The sequence below is a fragment of the Pleurodeles waltl genome, chromosome 12 (genome assembly GCF_031143425.1).
Source record: "Pleurodeles waltl isolate 20211129_DDA chromosome 12, aPleWal1.hap1.20221129, whole genome shotgun sequence".
NCBI classification, from domain to species: Eukaryota; Metazoa; Chordata; class Amphibia; order Caudata; family Salamandridae; genus Pleurodeles; species Pleurodeles waltl.
The window spans coordinates 664627544-664652463 of NC_090451.1; the positions used below are offsets into that span (position 1 = coordinate 664627544).

At 46.6% G+C, this 24920-nt stretch overlaps 1 protein-coding gene across 2 annotated transcripts in view; it reads left to right on the top strand.

Annotated features, from left to right (window-relative positions):
• Positions 1–24920, top strand: part of DAP3 (death associated protein 3) — a 55650-nt gene that overhangs the window by 7863 nt on the left and 22867 nt on the right. The window lies entirely within an intron of this gene.

Here is a 24920-nt window from a genome sequence, read left to right on the forward strand (position 1 = left end):
AAACACATATCAGTTTCTCAACAAAGACTGAAACCTTTAGTTAATCTACTTTAACATGGAGGTGTGCTGAGTTTAGCCATAACTTATGATTCAAAATCACCTGCTGCAGAGTTCCTTGTGGGTTCAGCTTTCAGGCAGCCATAAAAATGTCAAGGTAACTTTTGTGATTATTGTTCCTGAAGGAGAGAGAGAGAGCTGAGTTTTGCCTAGTGGCAGTTTGGACTCGCCATAAAGTAGTGCTGAGGGTTAAGATTCCTGCAACAAATAACTGATCTCTATTTCATGTGGCCAGCTGACTGGATTAGTAAAGCCAGCATTTAACAGCGCTTTAAGACAAATGGAATGTATGTGAGAGAGAGGCTGTGGAGAAATGAGGGGCATTATTGCTTGGTGGTAGTGAGAGAATCCGAGGGGGAGTGCATAGGGGGTGCCAAAAAAGATTGTTGCACAGGGCGCCGCCAGCGCCAAAGCCAGCCCTGAGTACCTCTGAAATGTGTTTAGACTGCATGCTCACCCAATCGTAGGCTTCCCCGCAGTGTACACATAGCAAGAGTCTCATATGTACCAAGTGTAATGACCATCTTATTTGAAAGTGTACTTAGGAGGTGTACACAGTTGTTCAAATGGTTCGGCGAGATGACACAATGAGGTACTTGGCAAAAGTACAGAGTAAAAAGACAAGGATGATGAGGAAGGAGGTGACCTGCGAGACTTGCAGTTGGAGGATTTCAGAAAGATGTCGCAAGAACGTGTAAGATATATACTGAGGGAGTATTTCTGAATGGTGTAGTAAGTAAAAGAGTGCTGGTGTCTAACAGCAAGAGACTGCAAAGGAAAGTGGAGTTATGGGGAGAACAGGAATGACTGAGACACTTCGAAGACTGCTACTGCTACCGCAGACCTTTAATTTACAATTGTGTTTTAAGAATTGAGATTTTTCAATTCTAATTATTCACTATAAAATCTTTTTTACTTATTTATCAGATACAGCCTTGCAAGCATTGGCAAAGCCGATAGGCCTGTCTTGGTTTACGCTTATTTTACTTGTTTTGTCTGGGTACAATAACAGAAAATTCACAGACAGGCACCAAAATACAGATCAGGTGGCCAATTGCATGAAGCACAAGATTTTACTTCACATGGTTTCAGACGTGCCCTTCATTACATAGGCCAGGCCTTTTGGAAAATTATCCTAGTTATGCATTTTAGCCAAGCCCCTTTCAGAGACCCCACACTTTATCATCTCACTTAAAGCACTGGGCACAGTTCAACTGAGGTTTTACCTTTCTCATGGCATCTGCTCATTCCCAGCAGCTCCCTGCTAAGTATCCTACCGGATGTTCTTGTTACATACCACACACTTGGGTATGGTATCAGCCTCACCTTCTCACTGGGGAAGCTTTTTTTTTTCTTATTTGCCCTCCCAGTCTACGACCATTCATTTTTTTTGTCTACTCCCTTCAGCCCAGATTGACAACTTCTTACCCTGCACTCACTAAAAATAGTATCCCTGTATAATATTACCACATTTTACCATTTCTTCTATGGCCTATGTAACTTTCCTGCCAAAAGAATACCACAGTTGTTTGGCATTGTATTTATTATTACATCACATTACGAACTGAATCACAAGACCTAAAAATACCCTATTAAACTCCATTTTGGAAAAAGTACCAGACAGTAAAGAGGAACATTTATCAAGGTCATTCTGTCATTAATTGAGCAGGATAACACATTCAACTATTTATTCCCTATGTTTTAAAACAAAAAACATAAAAATGTTATTTGCTGGATGGCACTTTAGATGTTATGACATAAGCAACATCTTTTGGCATGCTTAAAACTTTATTTATAGATCTTTCTCCAATAAGGAATGGCAAACATTTCCAGGTCTTACTTCCCAAAATATTTTTGAGTCCTTATAGAGTAAGCAAGGCCAATACAATGGATGATTGCACCTCTAAATATCGTTACAAAGAATATCAAAATACAAGAATGTCGATGACAGAATATTGAGGGACAAAATATGGACAGATGAGTGTATATAGGGAAGTATAGATTTCTATTCCTAACTATAGGAAAGTAAACCCTTTTGGGCATGTTACCCCCATTTTCTGCCTGATGTCAGTGTGTTTGACTGGGTTCCTGCTAATCAGGACCCCAGTGATTATGCTCTCTCTCCTCTAAATGTTGTCACTGTATACTGGTAACCCAGTATTTCACCAAAAATCGGCATACTGGTCACTCCTTATAAGTCTCTAGTATATGGTACCTAGGTACTCGGGGCATTGGTGTTCCAGGGGCTCCCTATGGGCTGCAGCATTTCTTTTGCCACCCATAGGGGGCCCAAGCAAAGTCTTCTGCAGGACTGCCATTGCAGCCTGTGTGAAATGGTGCATTCACCCTTTCACTGCCATTTACACTGCACCAGGTCACTTATAAGCCACCCTTATTGTAGGCCTTCTAGCCCTGAAGGCTGGGTGCGGAGTACCTGTGTGTGAGGGCACCCCTTCACTAGCAGAGGTGCCCCAACGACCTCCAGGACCGTTTTCCCGGACTTTGTGAGTGTGGGGACGCCATTTTACGAGTGCACTGGACATAGGTCACCACCTATGTCCAGGTTCACAGTGGTAACTCCGAATATGGCCATGTTTGGTATCAAAGATGTTGAAATCATACCCCAAGGCTTTTGCAAGCATTGGTTGTATGATTCCATGCACCCTGGGGGGCTCCTTAGAGGACCCCCAGTACTGCCATTACAGCTTTCTGAGGTTTTCCAGGCAGCCCCAGCTGCTGCCACCTCACAGACAGGTTTCTGCCCTCCTAATGCTCAAGCAGCTCGAGCCTAGGAAGTCAGAACAAAGGATTTCCTTTGGGAGAGGGGTGTTACACCATCTCCCTTTGGAAATAGGTGTTACAGGCATGGGAGAGGTAGCCTCCCAGGGCCTCTGGAAAGGCTTTGAAGGGCACAGATGGTGCCCTGCTTGCTTGCATAATCCAGTCTACACCGGTTCAGAGACCCCCAGTCCCTGCTCCGGCATGAAATCGGACACAAGAAAGGGGAGTGACCACTCCCCTGTCCATCATCACCCCAAGGGTGGTGCTCAGAGCTCCACCAGAGTGTCCCTGGATTTTGCCATCTTGGATTTCAAGTTGGCAGGGCACTCTGGGAGCATCTGAGTGGCCAGTGCCAGCACGTGATGTCAGAGCCCTCCCCTGATAGGTGCTTACCTGTGTAGCTGACCAATCCCCCTTTTAGAGCTATTTAGGGTTTCTCTCTTGGGTGGTTCTTCACATTCAGATTGGAAGACTCCAGCAGGAATCTTCTGCATCCTTTACTTCACCTTATTACCGAAGAAACTGTATCTGGACCCTCCAGGAACTCTACAAATTGCAACAAAGAAGCAAAGAAAACTTCTGCAACATTGTAACTTCAGCTCCTGCCAGCAACTGCAACTGTTTCCAGGTCTTGCATCCTCTGAGGACTGCCTGTCTTCAGCATGCACCAAAAGAACGAAGGAATCTCCCTTGAAGTGAAGGAGTCACTTTCCTGCTTCAGCAAGCACCCCTCTGCATCAACGGCCGGTGGCTTGGGTCCCCTCTCCTGACATAGTGCGTGGATACAGCATCACGAGTGGTGGACTGAAGTGGTCCAGACGGTCCTGACATCCTACTGTCCAACTTTGGTGGAGGTAAGAGCTTGCTTCTCCATGCAAGACAGTCCCCCCTTACACTGGATGGTTTGCAGTTGCCAAGGCTTGTTGGCATCCTTCTACAAAGTTCTTTGTGCACTGTGCAGCTCCAGCCCCCAGCACTCCTTCCTGTGACGTACAACTTCCTGGGTGGTTCTCCGGTGGCATGGGATCCTTTTGTGTAGTGCTGCGTGGGCCTTCTTTTACATCTTCTTTGTCCCCTTGCTGTGGGACTCCTGTGCATGCTGCCTGGTCTTCTCAGGACTCTCTGAGTTGCTGAGAGCCCCCTTTGACTCCCTCTCCTGGGTAGAGTCTACCAGGTCTGGGAAGCGCCATTTTCCACCAAGCATGAGGGTGGCGTCTGCGAAGGCTTGTTGGCGGAATCCAGCGACGCAAACCAGACTGCAAAGCTCCATCTGGTGTGGGACACCATCTTCACTACCCAGGAACCTGCACCCGTCTTCTTGGGTGCAATACTGACTGTTGTTCTTCACCAGTGGTTCTTCTTTTGCACCTTCATTCGGGTAAGCTGGGGCTCCTGTTCTCCCTGGACTCTTCAGTGCTTCTTGGACTTGGTCCCCTTCTTCCACAGGTCTTCAGGTCCAGGAATTCATCTTTGGTGTCTTGCAGTCTCTTCTGGTTCTTGCATAATCTTCTTCATAATGTTTCTTGTATGTTCTAGGGAAGTTACTGTGATTTACTCCTGCTTTCCTGGACTCTGGGGTGGGTTCTATTACTTACCTTTGGTGTTTTCTAACACTCCCAGTTCCCCTCTACACACTACACGTGCCTAGGTGGGACAGCAACTTTCACATTCCCCTTTCTTAGTATATGGTTTGTTTTCCCCCAGGCCCATTTCTAACTGTTTCACTATAGCTTCTCTTACATGTACATGATGTACGGATGTCTCAATCATTCCTCCCTGTCATCTCGATCAGGGGGCTCCGTTCAGTTTGTCATCGATCTGCTCTGTGTGTTTGCCACTATCAGTCTCACTTGTTTTCCTCTGACAGGAATGCATGCAGCAATACTTGTTTGTAACTATGTGTGCTCATTCAGTCTGTCTTGATTGCCCATTTTTGTCCAAGTACCTTCAAACGCACTTTCATATGCTTCTTGCTGAGACTCCCATAGTCCTACCTGACCTACTCCCCTTGGAATGCACATTTAGGTGCACTGAATGGATAGAGAGATTTCTTCAAAACGTTTGTTGCCTCAAAATCATTTCTTTTCTGTGCCTATGCATGGTCTATCCTAGTAGCTCTCTATCTAATAAGAAAGATGTTGCCTTTTTTCTATTTTTTCCTTGTAAGTTAATTAATAGGATTGTTACCACTTGATTTTATTGCCCTAATTCTGTTCCTATTGTTCATCCTTCATTATTGTGCCTCGTGGACCATAAGAGCACAAGCTTATATGTACTCATTTGTTTTATTAACTGAGTAGAAATCCACTCTTGCTATCCTTTGTCTGAAATAATACGATTTTTTTCAGTCAGATCAAGCTATTGTCTGTGGATCCATGCTAGTCTGTGTTCATTTTCGCTCACTTTTTCCAACACATTTCTCTGTTGATTTTCTCTTCATCATGTCTCTTTTTAATGCCTTGTAACTAAGGCATGTTGTTTAGGTTTTCAGTGGGAAACTTGCCATGTCATTTCCCCCACCACCTGCACTTCAACTGTTTTGTACAAAAATACTTTTTTCCGGTACCGTTGTGGCCATGTCTCAATTGGCCACTTCTGAGAAGTGCCTTCTTCCTTTTGCAGCAGTGTAAATCTGCGTATTTCAGTACCCTGCGTATTTCATAGCGTTACAGTTTTAACACAACTGGTAGGTTGGTTCAAGGGTCTAGAATCATTTGTCTCTGCTGTATTCACTAAAGAACATGCTTCTCCCATTTCAGATCCATAATGCTTTCTTTCCACATGCCTATACTGGAAGGAAAGTATATCCAAAAATAACCATGAAGCATAATATTAAACCCTTAGCACACAACCTGTCAGTTTATAGGTTTATCAGAGCAGTTGTATATGACCTAACTGCTTAAATGTCAGTATTTGCTACCATATTCTGACTTATGCCCAAAACATTGATGACTTTAATACCTTTGCAAATCTAAGTGAAGTGAAAATAATTTTTTGAACAAACCTGGAAACTGAATTGGATTTTGGCATGTACGTGTCAGACCTGCACCGTAAACGCAAACAGTTGTGAAAAATGTAATTTTCCATCCCGAAACTTGACCCTATATTAGCCTTGTTACCCTTCGTATCCATAAGTGTGCTAAAAACTGACCCAACACAAGAAAAAGACTTGCTCAGCACCTTGCCCAATTCCACTGACTGTTAAGTTATTTTTGCATTTCACACAGTTTTTTCTCACATATTTTTTGGCAACAAAGGTAGCATTCCTGATCCTTGGTTTAAAGCAGCAGAGTATAATTTTGTTATCAGAGTTACAATTTATAAGTAGAAACAAGTGTGCAGAATGGAGAAACAAAGTTCTAGGAGAGCAGATTACTGCTCTTCAGTGAATATTATGATATGTTGCCACTAGGGATCTACAGAAACCTTATCACCCTGACCTACGCTTGACTGGAGCTTAGGAAGGCACTGCCAAACACCTGGAAGAGAGATTACATTTTGCCCTATTTCAACTCTGCCATTCTTTGCTAGCAAACAATACAGTTCAGGACCATACCGAACCCATGAGTGTAATAAAGTGTATACACACCCCGTCATATGGTGCAAATCCTGTGGTACATCCTGTTTATACAATGTAAATACACATGAGCAAGGCTTTAGTGTGCCAAAGATTGACTTGAAAACGCTGGATCTCAAGATTAGGAGCTCATTTAAATTAAAAGACGTCCACACCTGCAATTTGACACAGATTAGGCAACATGGGAAGTGAAGAAATGTATTAGATATGACTGCACAAATACATGTGTACAAATTGAGGCGGCATTGGTCACACAAAGTGCAGTAAAGAATTTATACAAGGCATAATGAGATCATGTTTCCAGCAAACAGCCGATGTCCATAGAACTGTAGTTGTTGTTTCTGAAAAAGGAAATGTTGTTGCTCTAAGCCAAAGCGTTGAATGTCTAAGCGTTAGAATGCTATGCTTGTCGCTCTGTGATGTTCGAACGAATGAGTTGAGAGTCAGCTGGCTTTGAGAAGACACCAGAAGAACCTTGTCAATAAACTGTTTTGTGCTCTTTGTCCAGGAGCTCCTGAACATCTGGTTTAGGCAGCTGTTGGTAGTTTAGAATTTTTATAATTCATTCATTCATTCATTAAGAATCTGCTTATTGTTGGCCCTTTGATTGTTTGGACCTTTCAGTAATAAAATCTTGCTTTTTATATGACACCTCAAGCACTGAGGATAATGAACTGGTGATGACCTCAGCATGCAACCCTCCCTTCTTCTTTTGGATTGCAGTGGGAAGGAGGCAAAGGGATATGTAGAGGGAATTTAATATTTTTCCCTTCATATACAGCACAACACCAAAAGCTTACTTAGCCAGTATTGTTATTGCCAAACTCAGTGAACCTATTTTAACAATCTTTAAAGATTTAAGTGCTGAGTTAGCTTTGCTGAGGATCAGATCTGACATACAGATGATACTTAGATGTCTGCAACAGTCACTCTACACAATGCAGTGTCTTCCTGCTTTGCTGAGTACTGCACCCACTTTGCATTTTATTTCTGAATTTCTCCATTCTCACATAAAGTTAATTGTTTCAGTGCCAGCTGCCACTACACGTTTATGCCGCCTCATTAGCAGAGTGGGTCTCACATGGCAACCATTTAAATGTTATTTCTTTTTTGTTACAGTGAACATATTTCCCATAAAGATTTAGCAAAACAATGTTTTAGGTGACCACAAAGAGGCATTTGGGTTAACGATAAACAGCACAACAGGATTTCAGGGAACAGTTGCTTTTTCTTGCAACACAGTGAAACAGGTTTGTATGGCCAGGAGAACAACACAGAAGGGAAGGAGGTCCGTCAGAGTGGCCTATTTTACTCTGAGTTTTACTCTGTTTCTGATGACATTATATCCATTTGTGGCTTTGATTGTTTTTTCCCTGTCCAGCACATATTAGAGAAGTTTTATTGACAATAATGGTACTCAATTATATCTCCTCTTTATTAAGTTACCTAGGCACAGTTGATGGCTAAGTTGACCCCCGTAGGGTAGGTACTTTTGGCACTGGCTATAGCATAGGTCATGTTAAAACACCTCTGTGCCTGCTCCTACCACCACCCATTTCAGAAGCAGAATCCAAAGCATTTTCTGCCAAGTGAATTACCTGAGTATCTTAAGACTTCATTCATGTGGCTCGCTAATGGAAGCTGCTGTACTCTAGAGCCTACAGAGCAAGAAAATCATTACAGTGCAGTTTAATTATAGATATCAAGTGGCGGGAAGCTCTAATCCAGCTGTAATTGTAGCAATTACGGAGAGCAGAGAGCTCTGCTTCACGAGGAGGTGAAAGCCATTCATCACTGTAGGGAAAGGTGTTTGAGGAACTCGAGGCAGATCCAATCGCACAGCATAGGATAACTGAGCGCGCAAGGAGAATCCCACACTATTGACGTATTTTGAATAACACTGACCAGGAATGTCAGTAGACAATGACTCAATAGAGAGATACAACAAGCAATACTGACAGCAAGTGTTAGATGACTCGCTTTCCATGTTGATGCAGACCTGACAGAGCTTTGGAGCAGGTCCTATCTAGGGTACACATAAAGCAGCACTAATTGGGCGGTACAAAAATCAGTACGATGAAGAATGAACTGTCCGTTCAGACAACAAGCGCAAGAAGAAACAGATACTGTGGAGATAAAACAACAAAACAGGAAGAATTGGGGCAGCGTCTCTGATATGGTGATTCTAGAAAGCACATTTATGGGGCTTGTTTGAAGATTGCTTTAGTAACGAAACACAACTACTAATAGTGGCAGAAAGCACTAAGTGAGCTCTGCACTCGTCGAGGTACAATAAACAATACTGGTAGTGCAAGAGAGCTATCTCCTAAGATACGGATACAACCAGCAGTACTGATAGAACATTAGAGGAGCAGCAACTAACACAGATAGGAACATTGGGGGAGGCAGCACTATAAAGATACAATATTCTACTCTGTTGAAATTGTCAGGAGAATCCTGTATCCTAGACATACTCAGGTGACTCCATTCTAGAGACCTCATATTCTGGATCTACAAGCAACAGCATTGCCCAAGTCTGTTAGAGACATCTTTCCGGAAAGACACATAAAGCAATAAAGACATGAATCATTACTAAAACCCCTCCTAAGGAGATCCAGTAAACAATGCTGTTGGAGAGGGCAAGAGGAATTGCCTGCTTTGGACACAAAAGAAGCAAGACCAACAGGAAGGGTTCCAAGGATTGAGTACTATGTAGATCACTGTCTAGAGTTCAAGGGTTAAACATAATGTAGAAATTGCCGTGGACATGGACTCTCGCGTTGTGCTGTTAAGGTCACATTGACTCTTGGAATAACTGACTTCTCATTGGCAAAGAAGGAAAGGCAGTGTGTGAAATGTTTGCCTTTAAGTTAAAAGTTGACTGCCCTAATGATGCCCCTATGTTACTGTAAATGTACAGTGCTTTGCCTTGTGGCTAGGTCTGTGGGATTTTTAATTACTGAATCAAGGCTATGTCTAACAATGGTGTAAGGAAATGCCTCCTTGGCATGGTTGCCCCCTGACTTTTTGCCTTTGCTGATGCTATGTTTACAATTGAAAGTGTGCTGAGGCCTGCTAACCAGGCCCCAGCACCAGTGTTCTTTCCCTAACCTGTACTTTTGTATCCACAATTGGCAGACCCTGGCATCCAGATAAGTCCCTTGTAACTGGTACTTCTAGTACCAAGGGCCCTGATGCCAAGGAAGGTCTCTAAGGGCTGCAGCATGTCTTATGCCACCCTGGAGACCTCTCACTCAGCACAGACACCCTGCTTACCAGCTTGTGTGTGCTAGTGAGAACAAAACGAGTAAGTCGACATGGCACTCCCCTCAGGGTGCCATGCCAGCCTCTCACTGCCTATGCAAGTATAGGTCAGTCACCCCTCTAGCAGGCCTTACAGCCCTAAGGCAGGGTGCACTATACCATAGGTGAGGGTACCAGTGCATGAGCATGGTACCCCTACAGTGTCTAAACAAAACCTTAGACATTGTAAGTGCAGGGTAGCCATAAGAGTATATGGTCTGGGAGTTTGTCAAACACGAACTCCACAGCACCATAATGGCTACACTGAAAACTGGGAAGTTTGGTATCAAACTTCTCAGCACAATAAATGCACACTGATGCCAGTGTACATTTTATTGCAAAATACACCCCAGAGGGCACCTTAGAGGTGCCCCCTGAAACTTAACCGACTATCTGTGTAGGCTGACTAGTTCCAGCAGCCTGCCACACTAGAGACATGTTGCTGGCCCCATGGGGAGAGTGCCTTTCTCACTCTGAGGCCAGTAACAAAGCCTGCACTGGGTGGAGATGCTAACACCTCCCCCAGGCAGGAGCTGTAACACCTGGCGGTGAGCCTCAAAGGCTCACCCCTTTGTCACAGCACCGCAGGACACTCCAGCTAGTGGAGTTGCCCGCCCCCTCCGGCCCCGGCCCCCACTTTTGGCGGCAAGGCCAGAGAAAATAATGAGAATAACAAGGAGGAGTCACTGGCCAGTCAGGACAGCCCCTAAGGTGTCCTGAGCTGAGGTGACTCTAACTTTTAGAAATCCTCCATCTTGCAGATGGAGGATTCCCCCAATAGGGTTAGGATTGTGACCCCCTCCCCTTGGGAGGAGGCACAAAGAGGGTGTACCCACCCTCAGGGCTAGTAGCCATTGGCTACTAACCCCCCAGACCTAAACACGCCCTTAAATTTAGTATTTAAGGGCTACCCTGAACCCTAGAAAATTAGATTTCCTGAACCTACAAAGAAGAAGGACTGCCTAGCTAAAAAACCCTGCAGAGGAAGAACAGAAGACACCAACTGCCTTGGCTCCAGAAACTCACCGGCCTGTCTCCTGCCTTCCAAAGAATCCTGCTCCAGCGACGCCTTCCAAAGGGACCAGCGACCTCTGAATCCTCTGAGGACTGCCCTGCTTCGACGACGACAAGAAACTCCCGAGGACAGCGGACCTGCTCCAAAAAGACTGCAACTTTATCCAAAGGAGCAGCTTTAAAGAACCCTGCAATCTCCCCGCAAGAAGCGTGAGATTTGCAACACTGCACCCGGCGACCCCGACTCGACTGGTGGAGAACCAACACTTCAGGGAGGACCCTCCGGTGACTCTACGACTGTGAGTACCAAAAGTTGTCCCCCCTGAGCCCCCACAGCGACGCCTGCAGAGGGAATCCCGAGGCTTCCCCTGACCGCGACTCTCTGAAACCTAAGTCCCGACGCCTGGAAAAGACCCTGCACCCGCAGCCCCCAGGACCTGAAGGACCGGACTTTCAGTGCAGGAGTGACCCCCAGGAGTCCCTCTCCCTTGCCCAGGTGGTGGCTACCCCGAGGAGCCCCCCCTTGCCTGCATGCACCGCTGAAGAGACCCCTTGGTCTCTCATAGACTAACATTGAAAACCCGACGCTTGTTTCTACACTGCACCCGGCCGCCCCCGCGCTGCTGAGGGTGAAATTTCTGTGTGGGCTTGTGTCCCCCCCGGTGCCCTACAAAACCCCCCTGGTCTGCCCTCCGAAGACGCGGGTACTTACCTGCAAGCAGACCGGAACCGGGGCACCCCCTTCTCTCCATTGAAGCCTATGCGTTTTGGGCACCACTTTGAACTCTGCACCTGACCGGCCCTGAGCTGCTGGTGTAGTAACTTTGGGGTTGCTCTGAACCCCCAACGGTGGGCTACCTTGGACCAAGAACTGAACCCTGTAAGTGTCTTACTTACCTGGTAAAACTAACAAAAACTTACCTCCCCCAGGAACTGTGAAAATTGCACTGTGTCCACTTTTAAAGTAGCTATTTGTGAATAACTTGAAAAGTATACATGCAATTGAAATGATTCAAAGTTCCTAATGTACTTACCTGCACTACCTTTCAAACAAGATATTACATGTTAAATTTGAACCTGTGGTTCTTAAAATAAACTAAGAAAAGATATTTTTCTATAACAAAACCTATTGGCTGGATTTGTCTCTGAGTGTGTGTACCTCATTTATTGTCTATGTGTATGTACAACAAATGCTTAACACTACTCCTTGGATAAGCCTACTGCTCGACCACACTACCACAAAATAGAGCATTAGTATTATCTCTTTTTACCACTAGTTTACCTCTAAGGGGAACCCTTGGACTCTGTGCATGCTATTCCTTACTTTGAAATAGCACATACAGAGCCAACTTCCTACATTGGTGGATCAGCGGTGGGGTACAAGACTTTGCATTTGCTGGACTACTCAGCCAATACCTGATCACACGACAAATTCCAAAATTGTCATTAGAAATTGATTTTTGCAATTTGAAAAGATTTCTAAATTCTTTAAAGTCCTGCTTGGGCCTTGTGTTAGTCCCTGTTAGCATTTCTTTTAGAGTTTAAAAGTTTGGTAAAAGTTTGAATTAGATTCTAGAACCAGTTTTAGTTTCTTAAAAAGTATTCCAACTTTTAGAAGCATAATGTCTAGCACAGATGTGAATGTGGTGGAACTCGACACCACACCTTACCTCCATCTACAGACGAGAGAGCTAAGGTCACTCTGTAAACTAAAGAAAATAACAATGGGCTCCAAACCTACCAAAGTACAGCTCCAGGAGCTTTTGGAAGAGTTTGAAAAAGCCAACCCCTCTGAGGATGGCAACTCAGAGGATGAAGATAGTGACTTGGAGGGAAATTCCCCCCTCCAGTCCTACTTAGGGAGAGCAGGGCTTCTCAAGCCCTGACTCCACAAATAATAGTCAGAGATGCAGGTTCCCTCACAGGAGGGACCAACAACTCTGAAATCACTGAGGATAACTCCAGTGAAGAGGACATCCAGTTAGCCAGGATGGCCAAAAGATTGGCTTTGGAAAGACAGATCCTAGCCATAGAAAGGGAAAGACAAGAGATGGGCCTAGGACCCATCAATGGTGGCAGCAACATAAATAGGGTCAGAGATTCTCCTGACATGTTGAAAATCCCTAAAGGGATTGTAACTAAATATGAAGATGGTGATGACATCACCAAATGGTTCACAGCTTTTGAGAGGGCTTGTGTAACCAGAAAAGTGAACAGATCTCACTGGGGTGCTCTCCTTTGGGAAATGTTCACAGGAAAGTGTAGGGATAGACTCCTCACACTCTCTGGAAAAGATGCAGAATCTTATGACCTCATGAAGGGTACCCTGATTGAGGGCTTTGGATTCTCCACTGAGGAGTATAGGATTAGATTCAGGGGGGCTCAAAAATCCTCGAGCCAGACCTGGGTTGACTTTGTAGACTACTCAGTAAAAACACTAGATGGTTGGATTCAAGGCAGTGGTGTAAGTAATTATGATGGGCTGTACAATTTATTTGTGAAAGAACACCTGTTAAGTCATTGTTTCAATGATAAACTGCATCAGCATCTGGTAGACCTAGGACCAATTTCTCCCCAAGAATTGGGAAAGAAGGCGGACCATTGGGTCAAGACAAGGGTGTCCAAAACTTCCACAGGGGGTGACCAAAAGAAAGGGGTCACAAAACCTCCCCAGGGGAAAGGTGGTGAGACAGCCAAAAATAAAAATAGTAAAGAGTCTTCTACAGGCCCCCAAAAACCTGCACAGGAGGGTGGGCCCAGAGCCTCTTCACAAAACAATCCTGGGTACAAGGGTAAAAACTTTGATCCCAAAAAGGCCTGGTGTCGAAACTGTAGTCAGTCTGGACACCAAACTGGAGACAAGGCCTGTCCCAAGAAAGGTTCCACTCCAAACTCCAATCCAGGTAACACTGGAATGGCTAGTCTCCAAGTGGGATCAACAGTGTGCCCAGAGCAAATCAGGGTCCACACTGAAGCTACTCTAGTCTCTGAGGGTGGAGTGGATTTAGCCACACTAGCTGCCTGGCCGCCTAACATGCAAAAATACAGGCAGCAGCTCTTTATTAATGGGACAAGTGTAGAGGGCCTGAGGGATACAGGTGCCAGTGTCACCATGGTGACAGAGAAACTGTCGCGCCGCGCGGTGCGGCGCGAGCCGAAAGCTCGACTTCGACCGGGCGTTCGGCTCGGGCCGCGCACCGCGTTATTAAGACGCGGCGCGCCCCCAGCCTCTCCTGCGCGTTTCGAGGCCCCAGATTTGCTTGGGGCCTCGTTCTTCCTTCTGCCTTTCACTGTCCCAGGGGTCTCTGAACCCTCTTACCTGTTTTTCTTCGTTTCTTTGTCCTTTCTTCTGTTTGCAGTCTGTTGTGTGCCTTTCTTTATGTCTTTTCCTCCTTCCCAGATTCCTGTGCTTTCCCAGCATTCCTTGTTCCCTATTCTCTATGGTTCCTCTACTATCCTGTTCTATATATTGTTTCCCTATCTAAGATGGTGTCCTTTTACTTCCTGTGGGTCACTTCCTGTTTGTTGGTATATAAGGGCTGTGTTTTTCCTCTTTCCTTGCGCTGCAACACTTTCTGCTCAGTTGGTGTCTTCGCTCCTGATTTCCTTGCCTTTTGGTTTTGGACTCAGCATTCTGTATTTTCTGATTTTTGCTCCTTTTGGATTCCTGTTTGTTGTTCTTGTTTTTCTCCAGGACTTTTCCTGTTTGGAGGTTTTTCCCCTTGGAAGGGGTTTTTCCCTCTGGCGCTACTTTCTGAAGGGCACGGTCTGTTCTTGGTGTCTCCATTGCCTACAGCACCGTGGCTACCAGAAAGAGTCGCCCCTTTTTGGGCCAAAGCCGAACATTGAAGATTCACGCCACCAGATCTGCAAATTCCAGGCGCAAGCAGCACGTGAGTCGTGACAGATTGCAGCGCCTAACCATTCCGACGTCCTCAAACACCATGGATAATACAGTGGCGGCTGCTGCAGATCCGGAGCAATCTCTGTTAACCACGATTCAGCAACAAGCCCAGGAGTTGCAACAACTACGTAATGAAAATGCTGCGTTACGACAGGCTTTGGCCCTCCGCACCAGTGATGTTCCGACAATCTCCGCTTCTACCCCTTGTTTCTCTGGTGAACCAACCAAGCTTCGCGAGTTCTTGGATGCTTTAACGGTGTATTTCGCCTTCCGACCTACTCAATTCTCCCACGACAGGACCAAGGTGGGTTATCTTATCAGTGCCTTATCCGGCCCAGCCTTGGCCTGGGCAACCCCGATGGTGTCCTCTGACGACCCTGTATTGTCAGACTATTCCGCCATTGTGAGTCGCTTCAAACAAATGTTTAGCCGTCCTGGATTGGAAGCCTCCGCTGAAGAAGCCTTGTGCGACATCCAACAAGGCTCCCAAGACGTCCTGCAATATATAACCCGTTTTCGTCAGCTGGCGGCAGAGACCACTTGGGTGGAACGTACTCTGGTAACATTATTTCGTAGAGGACTCAAAGAAGAAATAAAGGATGAACTAGTGCATTCTACCAGAGCGGAAGATCTTCGTGGCCTGATGGATCAAGCACTGTCCATCGAATATCGTCTTCGGGAACGGAGATCGGAAAAGAAAAGGAGTAGAGGGTTTACCCAACCAAGTAGCTCCCGTGCATACCTGCAGCGTTCCGAGGAACCTCGCACTCCTGCTAGAGACATCGAAGGGGAACCCATGCAGGTGGATACTACCCGAGGTCCGCTCTCTGCTAGTGAACGAGAAGACAGACGCAAGAGAGGGTTGTGCCTGTATTGTGGTTCTGCTGGTCACATACTCCGTACCTGTCCAGTACGTCCGTCCAGACCTTCGGGAAACGCCACCTCCCGTCCTCTGTAAGAAGGGAGAGGACGGGATCTACAGCTATACCTTCCATCAGCTCCTTTAATGACAATACAACTGCCTTGTTCATCTTTCCTGTCCTGTTACAACTTCCTGACGGTCGTCAAGAAAAGACTATGGCATTACTAGACTGTGGTGCTAGTGGTATATACATGGACAAGACATGGGCTGCTGCTAACCTAGTTCCTACTCAAGCAAAAGAAGTACCCGAACAGGTACACACTGTGGATGGATCTTTGATATCCTCTGGTCCTGTAGACACCACTACCCTGATGTTAAGTCTACAGGTGGGAAACCATCAAGAACACATCTCCTTCGATCTTATTACGTCCCCTAACCATACCATCATTCTTGGAATTCCGTGGCTCATTAGACATAACCCATATATAAATTGGGTTACCCGGACAGTCTCTTTGTCTTCGCAATTTTGTCACGAGAACTGTTTTACTTCCGACAAGTATTGGTCTCCGAAAAGATCCTTAGCTACTGAAGGTGCCACTGGTATGTCCATTAATACGGTCCAAGGGGTCCCAGACCACTATTTGGAGTTTCAGGATATTTTCCAAAAACCGTCAAAACCTGTGCTACCTCCACATCGAGAATATGATTGTGCAATTCCATTAGAACCCGGCACAATTGTTCCTTTTGGGAGGATGTACTCCCTCACGGAACCCGAAAGGGAAGTTCTAAAGGAGTATCTGGACGAAAATATACAGAGTGGTCTTATTGTTCCATCGTCGTCTCCGGCTGGGGCCCCTCTCTTTTTTGTGCCCAAGAAGACTAAGGATCTTCGTCCGTGCCTGGATTTTCGAGGTCTGAATAAAATCACCATTAAAGATCGTTATCCTTTGCCTCTCATCAGGGACATACTGGAAGCAATCAGAGGGGCCCAACGTTTTACTAAATTGGATTTACGAGGAGCCTACCACCTTTTACGCATAAGAGAAGGCGACGAATGGAAGACAGCATTCAGGACCCCATTTGGCCATTTTGAATATAGGGTTATGCCGTTTGGTCTTACTAACGCCCCGGCAATCTTCCAGAGATTTATGGACTCAGTGTTTTCAGACCTACTTAATCAGACAGTCGTGATCTACCTAGATGACATTCTTATTTATTCTAGAAATCCTGAACTCCATACTTCCCATGTGAAACAAGTTCTTCAAAGACTTCGTGATCATCAACTATTTTGCAAACCAGAGAAATGTGAGTTCGACATAACGGAAGTCAAATATCTGGGCTATCATTTAAGTCCCACCGGCATAGCTATGGACCAAGAAAAGGTACAAGCTATCCTAGAGTGGCCTTCTCCTTCTACCATAAAAGAAACACAATGTTTCCTAGGTTTAGCAAACTTCTATCGACAATTCATTCTAGACTTTGCCAGTCAGACTAGCCACATAACTCACACCTTAAAGAAGGACAATTTAAAGAAGGGATTTGTCTGGACTGAGGCTGCTGAAGCAGCCTTTCAAAGCTTAAAGAGAGCCTTCACCCAAGCCCCCATCTTAAGACATCCAGATACCACCAAGCAATTTATAGTAGTAACTGATGCTTCTGAGAGAGCCATCGGAGCTGTCTTACTCCAACGACAAGAGGATGATGGCCTTGAACATCCTGTTTTCTATTTGTCTCATATCCTTTCCACAGCTGAACAACATTATTCCGTACTTGAAAGGGAATTATTGGCTCTGAAAACAGCCTGCCTTGAGTGGAGGCAGTTTCTGATGGGTTCCAAGGAACCATTTGAGGTGAGGACAGACCACCGTAATTTACAATGTTTAAGAAATTTTGTATGCCAGAATAGTCGTCAGGCCCGCTGGGCCTTTTTCTTCAGTCAGTACGATTTTTATATTACATATATTCCAGGATCCCAAAACATTCTGGCTGATGCTCTGTCTCGCCGATATCCAGAGTGTTCTCCTTCCTCATCCCAGTATCTTCTAGAACCCAGTAAGATCATTGGAGTGGCTCAGTCTTTCCTGGAAGAAGTACAACAAGAATACGCCAACCAATCGGACCATGACATGGAAGAACTAAGACCATTATTGTACAAGAAACAAGGATATTTTTATTACCAAGACCTGATATTCCTCCCTACAAACAAGGTGCAAAAGAAAGCATTACAAATGTGCCATGATTCCCCTGTAGCTGGTCACAGAGGCATCAAAGCCACACAAGAATTACTTTCACGATTTTTTTGGTGGCCTACCTGGAAACTGGATGTGGAAAGATACGTTCAGGCCTGTCCCATATGTGCCCAAGTCAAAATACCTCACACCAGACCGGCAGGATTACTACAACCTTTGCCTGTTCCATCGGCCCCATGGCATACTATCTCTACTGATTTTATGTGTTCGCTCCCACCATCAGCAGGAAACCGGGTTATCATGGTCACAGTGGATTCTTTCACAAAGATGGCTCATTTCACTGGCCTAAAAAAGCTGCCTACTTCCCAAGAACTAGGTCAAATATTCATAGATCATGTCTTCCGTCTCCATGGACTTCCACATACCATAATCTCTGATAGAGGACCTCAGTACATCTCCCGATTTTGGAAGCATTTTTGTAAAATACTGAATATGAATAGAGCCCTGTCTTCAGGGTTCCATCCTCAGACCAACGGACAGACTGAGCGTCTGAACCAAGGACTAGAGCAATATCTTCGATGCTTTTGCAATTCTACCCAAAGTAACTGGAGCACTTACCTCTCTTTAGCTGAATTTTCCTACAATAACTCAGTCCATAGTGCCTCCAAGGTCACTCCCTTTTTCTGTTCCTATGGTTTTCATCCTACCTCTTTCCCTACTTCTCCACAATCCAACTCTCCTCTACCTGCTATTAACTATTTCTCCAAACGCCTTCTCCAACTCCATAAACTAATTCGATCTAATTTGTTACATACCAAGAGGTATATGAAGAAGGCTGCAGACAAGAGACGTACAACCAATCCAAATTATCATCTGCAAGATAAAGTCTGGCTCTCCTCCAAATTCTTGCCCTCACGTCTCTCTCAAAACAAGTTCACACCTCGTTACTATGGGCCTTTCCGTATTCTCCAGTTGGTCAATCCTGTCACTGTCCGTCTTCACTTACCCCATACATGGAAGATCCATCCGGTTTTTCATGTTTCTCAGCTTAAACCTTATGTGCCTGATCCTTACTCACGTCAGTTTCCTTGTCCACCTCCTGTCCTTGTGAATGATGCTCCTGAATATGAAGTGCAGGAAATCTGTGACTCTCGTCTTTTTCATAAACGACTTCAGTATCTGATTCATTGGAAGGGTTATCCTCTCAGTGAATGTTCATGGGAAGATGCCTCTTCCGTTCACGCTCCTCTCCTGACTCAACGCTTTCACTGTTTATTCCCTCTTAAACCTGGGCCTTCGGGAGGGGGACCTACTGTCGCGCCGCGCGGTGCGGCGCGAGCCGAAAGCTCGACTTCGACCGGGCGTTCGGCTCGGGCCGCGCACCGCGTTATTAAGACGCGGCGCGCCCCCAGCCTCTCCTGCGCGTTTCGAGGCCCCAGATTTGCTTGGGGCCTCGTTCTTCCTTCTGCCTTTCACTGTCCCAGGGGTCTCTGAACCCTCTTACCTGTTTTTCTTCGTTTCTTTGTCCTTTCTTCTGTTTGCAGTCTGTTGTGTGCCTTTCTTTATGTCTTTTCCTCCTTCCCAGATTCCTGTGCTTTCCCAGCATTCCTTGTTCCCTATTCTCTATGGTTCCTCTACTATCCTGTTCTATATATTGTTTCCCTATCTAAGATGGTGTCCTTTTACTTCCTGTGGGTCACTTCCTGTTTGTTGGTATATAAGGGCTGTGTTTTTCCTCTTTCCTTGCGCTGCAACACTTTCTGCTCAGTTGGTGTCTTCGCTCCTGATTTCCTTGCCTTTTGGTTTTGGACTCAGCATTCTGTATTTTCTGATTTTTGCTCCTTTTGGATTCCTGTTTGTTGTTCTTGTTTTTCTCCAGGACTTTTCCTGTTTGGAGGTTTTTCCCCTTGGAAGGGGTTTTTCCCTCTGGCGCTACTTTCTGAAGGGCACGGTCTGTTCTTGGTGTCTCCATTGCCTACAGCACCGTGGCTACCAGAAAGAGTCGCCCCTTTTTGGGCCAAAGCCGAACATTGAAGATTCACGCCACCAGATCTGCAAATTCCAGGCGCAAGCAGCACGTGAGTCGTGACAGAAACTGGTTTCCCCTGGCCAATACCTGACTGGAAAAACCTATACAGTCACCAATGCTGACAATCAGACTAAAGCACATCCCATGGCAATGGTAACTTTAGAATGGGGAGGGGTCAATGGCCTGAAACAGGTGGTGGTCTCCTCAAACATCCCATGCAGCCATGCTGGGTATCCCTGAACTGGTGTGTGTAAAAACAAGAGCACAATGCAAGGCACAGGGTGAAAAAGTAGAGCTGGAGTCTGGAAGAAAGGCCCAGCCTACCAAGAGAAAAGGAAAGTCAGTTGGGAGACCAACTGCAACACAGTCAGAAAAAGAGAACCTCTCTTCTCAGGAAGAAGTTCTGCCCTCTGAGGGAACTGAGCCTTTGGAGCTTGAACCTTATCAGGTTGAGCTCTTAGGCCCAGGGGGACCCTCAAGGGAGGAGCTGTGTAAGGGACAAGAAACCTGTCCCTCTCTTGAAGGCCTTAGGCAGCAAGCTGCTGAAGAATCCAAGGGCAAGAAAAATGGAACACATAGGGTCTATTGGGAAGATGGACTCCTGTACACTGAGGCCAGAGACCCCAAACCTGGTGCCACTAGGAGAGTGGTAGTGCCTCAGTCGTTCAGGGAGTTTATTCTGACCTTAGCCCATGATATTCCCCTTGCTGGGCATTTGGGACAAACCAAGACGTGGGAGAGGTTAGTCAACCACTTCTACTGGCCCAATATGTCCCACAAGGTTAAGGAGTTTTGCCTCTCCTGCCCCACCTGTCAATCCAGTGGTAAGACAGGTGGGCACCCAAAGGCCCCCCTCATTCCACTTCCAGTGGTGGGGGTCCCCTTTGAAAGAGTGGGTGTGGACATAGTTGGTCCACTGGAACCTCCCACAGCCTCAGGAAATATGTACATCCTAGTAGTAGTGGATCATGCTACTAGGTATCCTGAAGCTATTCCCCTTAGGTCGACTACTGCCCCTGCAGTAGCCAAGGCCCTCATTGGTATCTTTACCAGAGTGGGTTTCCCTAAGGAGGTGGTGTCTGACAGAGGTACCAACTTCATGTCAGCATACCTAAAACACATGTGGAATGAGTGTGGAGTGACTTACAAATTCACTACACCATACCATCCACAAACTAATGGCTTAGTTGAGAGATTCAACAAGACATTAAAAGGCATGATCATGGGGCTCCCAGAAAAACTCAAAAGGAGATGGGATGTCCTCTTGCCATGTCTGCTTTTTGCTTACAGAGAGGTGCCACAGAAGGGAGTAGGATTCTCACCCTTTGAACTTCTGTTTGGTCACCCTGTAAGGGGACCACTTGCTCTTGTTAAAGAAGGCTGGGAGAGACCTCTTCATGAGCCTAAACAAGACATAGTGGACTATGTACTTGACCTTCGCTCTAGAATGGCAGAGTACATGGAAAAGGCAACCAAAAACCTTGAGGCCAGCCAACAGCTCCAGAAGTTTTGGTATGACCAAAAGGCTGCAATGGTTGAGTTCCAACCAGGGCAGAAAGTCTGGGTTCTGGAGCCTGTGGCTCCCAGGGCACTCCAGGACAAATGGAGTGGCCCTTACCCAGTGCTAGAAAGGAAGAGTCAGGTCACCTACCTGGTGGACCTGGGCACAAGCAGGAGCCCCAAGAGGGTGATCCATGTGAACCGCCTTAAGCTCTTCCATGACAGGGCTGATGTAAATCTGTTGATGGTAACAGATGAGGATCAGGAGGCAGAGAGTGAACCTCTCCCTGATCTTCTGTCATCAGACCCAAAAGATGGCTCAGTAGATGGAGTGATCTACTCAGACACCCTCTCTGGCCAACAGCAAGCTGATTGTAGGAGAGTCCTACAACAGTTTCCTGAACTCTTCTCCCTAACCCCTGGTCAGACACACCTGTGTACCCATGATGTGGACACAGGAGACAGCATGCCTGTCAAAAACAACATTTTTAGACAGTCTGACCATGTTAAGGAAAGCATCAAGGTGGAAGTCCACAAGATGCTGGAATTGGGAGTAATTGAGCGCTCTGACAGCCCCTGGGCTAGCCCAGTGGTCTTAGTCCCCAAACCTCACACCAAAGATGGAAAGAAAGAGATGAGGTTTTGTGTGGACTACAGAGGGCTCAACTCTGTCACCAAGACAGATGCTCATCCAATTCCTAGAGCTGATGAGCTCATAGACAAATTAGGTGCTGCCAAATTCTTAAGTACCTTTGACTTGACAGCAGGGTACTGGCAAATAAAAATGGCACCTGGAGCAAAAGAGAAAACAGCATTCTCCACACCTGATGGGCATTATCAGTTTACTGTTATGCCCTTTGGTTTAAAGAATGCCCCTGCCACCTTCCAAAGGTTGGTGAATCAAGTCCTTGCTGGTTTGGAGTCCTTTAGCACAGCTTATCTTGGTGATATTGCTGTCTTTAGCTCCACCTGGCAGGATCACCTGGTCCACCTGAAGAAGGTTTTGAAGGCTCTGCAATCTGCAGGCCTCTCTATCAAGGCATCCAAATGCCAGATAGGGCAGGGAACTGTGGTTTACTTGGGCCACCTTGTAGGTGGAGGCCAAGTTCAGCCACTCCAACCCAAGATCCAGACTATTCGGGACTGGGTAGCTCCAAAAACCCAGACTCAAGTCAGGGCATTCCTTGGCTTGACTGGGTAGTACAGGAGGTTTGTGAAGGGATATGGATCCATTGTGACAGCCCTCACTGAACTCACCTCCAAGAAAATGCCCAAGAAAGTGAACTGGACTGTGGAATGCCAACAGGCCTTTGACACCCTGAAACAAGCAATGTGCTCAGCACCAGTTCTAAAAGCTCCAGATTATTCTAAGCAGTTCATTGTGCAGACAGATGCCTCTGAACATGGGATAGGGGCAGTTTTGTCCCAAACAAATGATGATGGCCTTGACCAGCCTGTTGCTTTCATTAGCAGGAGGTTACTCCCCAGGGAGCAGCGTTGGAGTGCCATTGAGAGGGAGGCCTTTGCTGTGGTTTGGTCCCTGAAGAAGCTGAGACCATACCTCTTTGGGACTCACTTCCTAGTTCAAACTGACCACAGACCTCTCAAATGGCTGATGCAAATGAAAGGTGAAAATCCAAAACTGTTGAGGTGGTCCATCTCCCTACAGGGAATGGACTTTATAGTGGAACACAGACCTGGGACTGCCCATGCCAATGCAGATGGCCTTTCCAGGTTCTTCCACTTAGAAAATGAAGACTCTCTTGGGAAAGGTTAGTCTCATCCTCTTTCGTTTGGGGGGGGGGGGTTGTGTAAGGAAATGCCTCCTTGGCATGGTTGCCCCCTGACTTTTTGCCTTTGCTGATGCTATGTTTACAATTGAAAGTGTGCTGAGGCCTGCTAACCAGGCCCCAGCACCAGTGTTCTTTCCCTAACCTGTACTTTTGTATCCACAATTGGCAGACCCTGGCATCCAGATAAGTCCCTTGTAACTGGTACTTCTAGTACCAAGGGCCCTGATGCCAAGGAAGGTCTCTAAGGGCTGCAGCATGTCTTATGCCACCCTGGAGACCTCTCACTCAGCACAGACACCCTGCTTACCAGCTTGTGTGTGCTAGTGAGAACAAAACGAGTAAGTCGACATGGCACTCCCCTCAGGGTGCCATGCCAGCCTCTCACTGCCTATGCAAGTATAGGTCAGTCACCCCTCTAGCAGGCCTTACAGCCCTAAGGCAGGGTGCACTATACCATAGGTGAGGGTACCAGTGCATGAGCATGGTACCCCTACAGTGTCTAAACAAAACCTTAGACATTGTAAGTGCAGGGTAGCCATAAGAGTATATGGTCTGGGAGTTTGTCAAACACGAACTCCACAGCACCATAATGGCTACACTGAAAACTGGGAAGTTTGGTATCAAACTTCTCAGCACAATAAATGCACACTGATGCCAGTGTACATTTTATTGCAAAATACACCCCAGAGGGCACCTTAGAGGTGCCCCCTGAAACTTAACCGACTATCTGTGTAGGCTGACTAGTTCCAGCAGCCTGCCACACTAGAGACATGTTGCTGGCCCCATGGGGAGAGTGCCTTTGTCACTCTGAGGCCAGTAACAAAGCCTGCACTGGGTGGAGATGCTAACACCTCCCCCAGGCAGGAGCTGTAACACCTGGCGGTGAGCCTCAAAGGCTCACCCCTTTGTCACAGCACCGCAGGACACTCCAGCTAGTGGAGTTGCCCGCCCCCTCCGGCCCCCACTTTTGGCGGCAAGGCCGGAGAAAATAATGAGAATAACAAGGAGGAGTCACTGGCCAGTCAGGACAGCCCCTAAGGTGTCCTGAGCTGAGGTGACTCTAACTTTTAGAAATCCTCCATCTTGCAGATGGAGGATTCCCCCAATAGGGTTAGGATTGTGACCCCCTCCCCTTGGGAGGAGGCACAAAGAGGGTGTACCCACCCTCAGGGCTAGTAGCCATTGGCTACTAACCCCCCAGACCTAAACACGCCCTTAAATTTAGTATTTAAGGGCTACCCTGAACCCTAGAAAATTAGATTTCCTGAACCTACAAAGAAGAAGGACTGCCTAGCTAAAAAACCCTGCAGAGGAAGAACAGAAGACACCAACTGCCTTGGCTCCAGAAACTCACCGGCCTGTCTCCTGCCTTCCAAAGAATCCTGCTCCAGCGACGCCTTCCAAAGGGACCAGCGACCTCTGAATCCTCTGAGGACTGCCCTGCTTCGACGACGACAAGAAACTCCTGAGGACAGCGGACCTGCTCCAAAAAGACTGCAACTTTATCCAAAGGAGCAGCTTTAAAGAACCCTGCAATCTCCCCGCAAGAAGCGTGAGATTTGCAACACTGCACCCGGCGACCCCGACTCGACTGGTGGAGAACCAACACTTCAGGGAGGACCCTCCGGTGACTCTACGACTGTGAGTACCAAAAGTTGTCCCCCCTGAGCCCCCACAGCGACGCCTGCAGAGGGAATCCCGAGGCTTCCCCTGACCGCGACTCTCTGAAACCTAAGTCCCGACGCCTGGAAAAGACCCTGCACCCGCAGCCCCCAGGACCTGAAGGACCGGACTTTCAGTGCAGGAGTGACCCCCAGGAGTCCCTCTCCCTTGCCCAGGTGGTGGCTACCCCGAGGAGCCCCCCTTGCCTGCCTGCACCGCTGAAGAGACCCCTTGGTCTCTCATAGACTA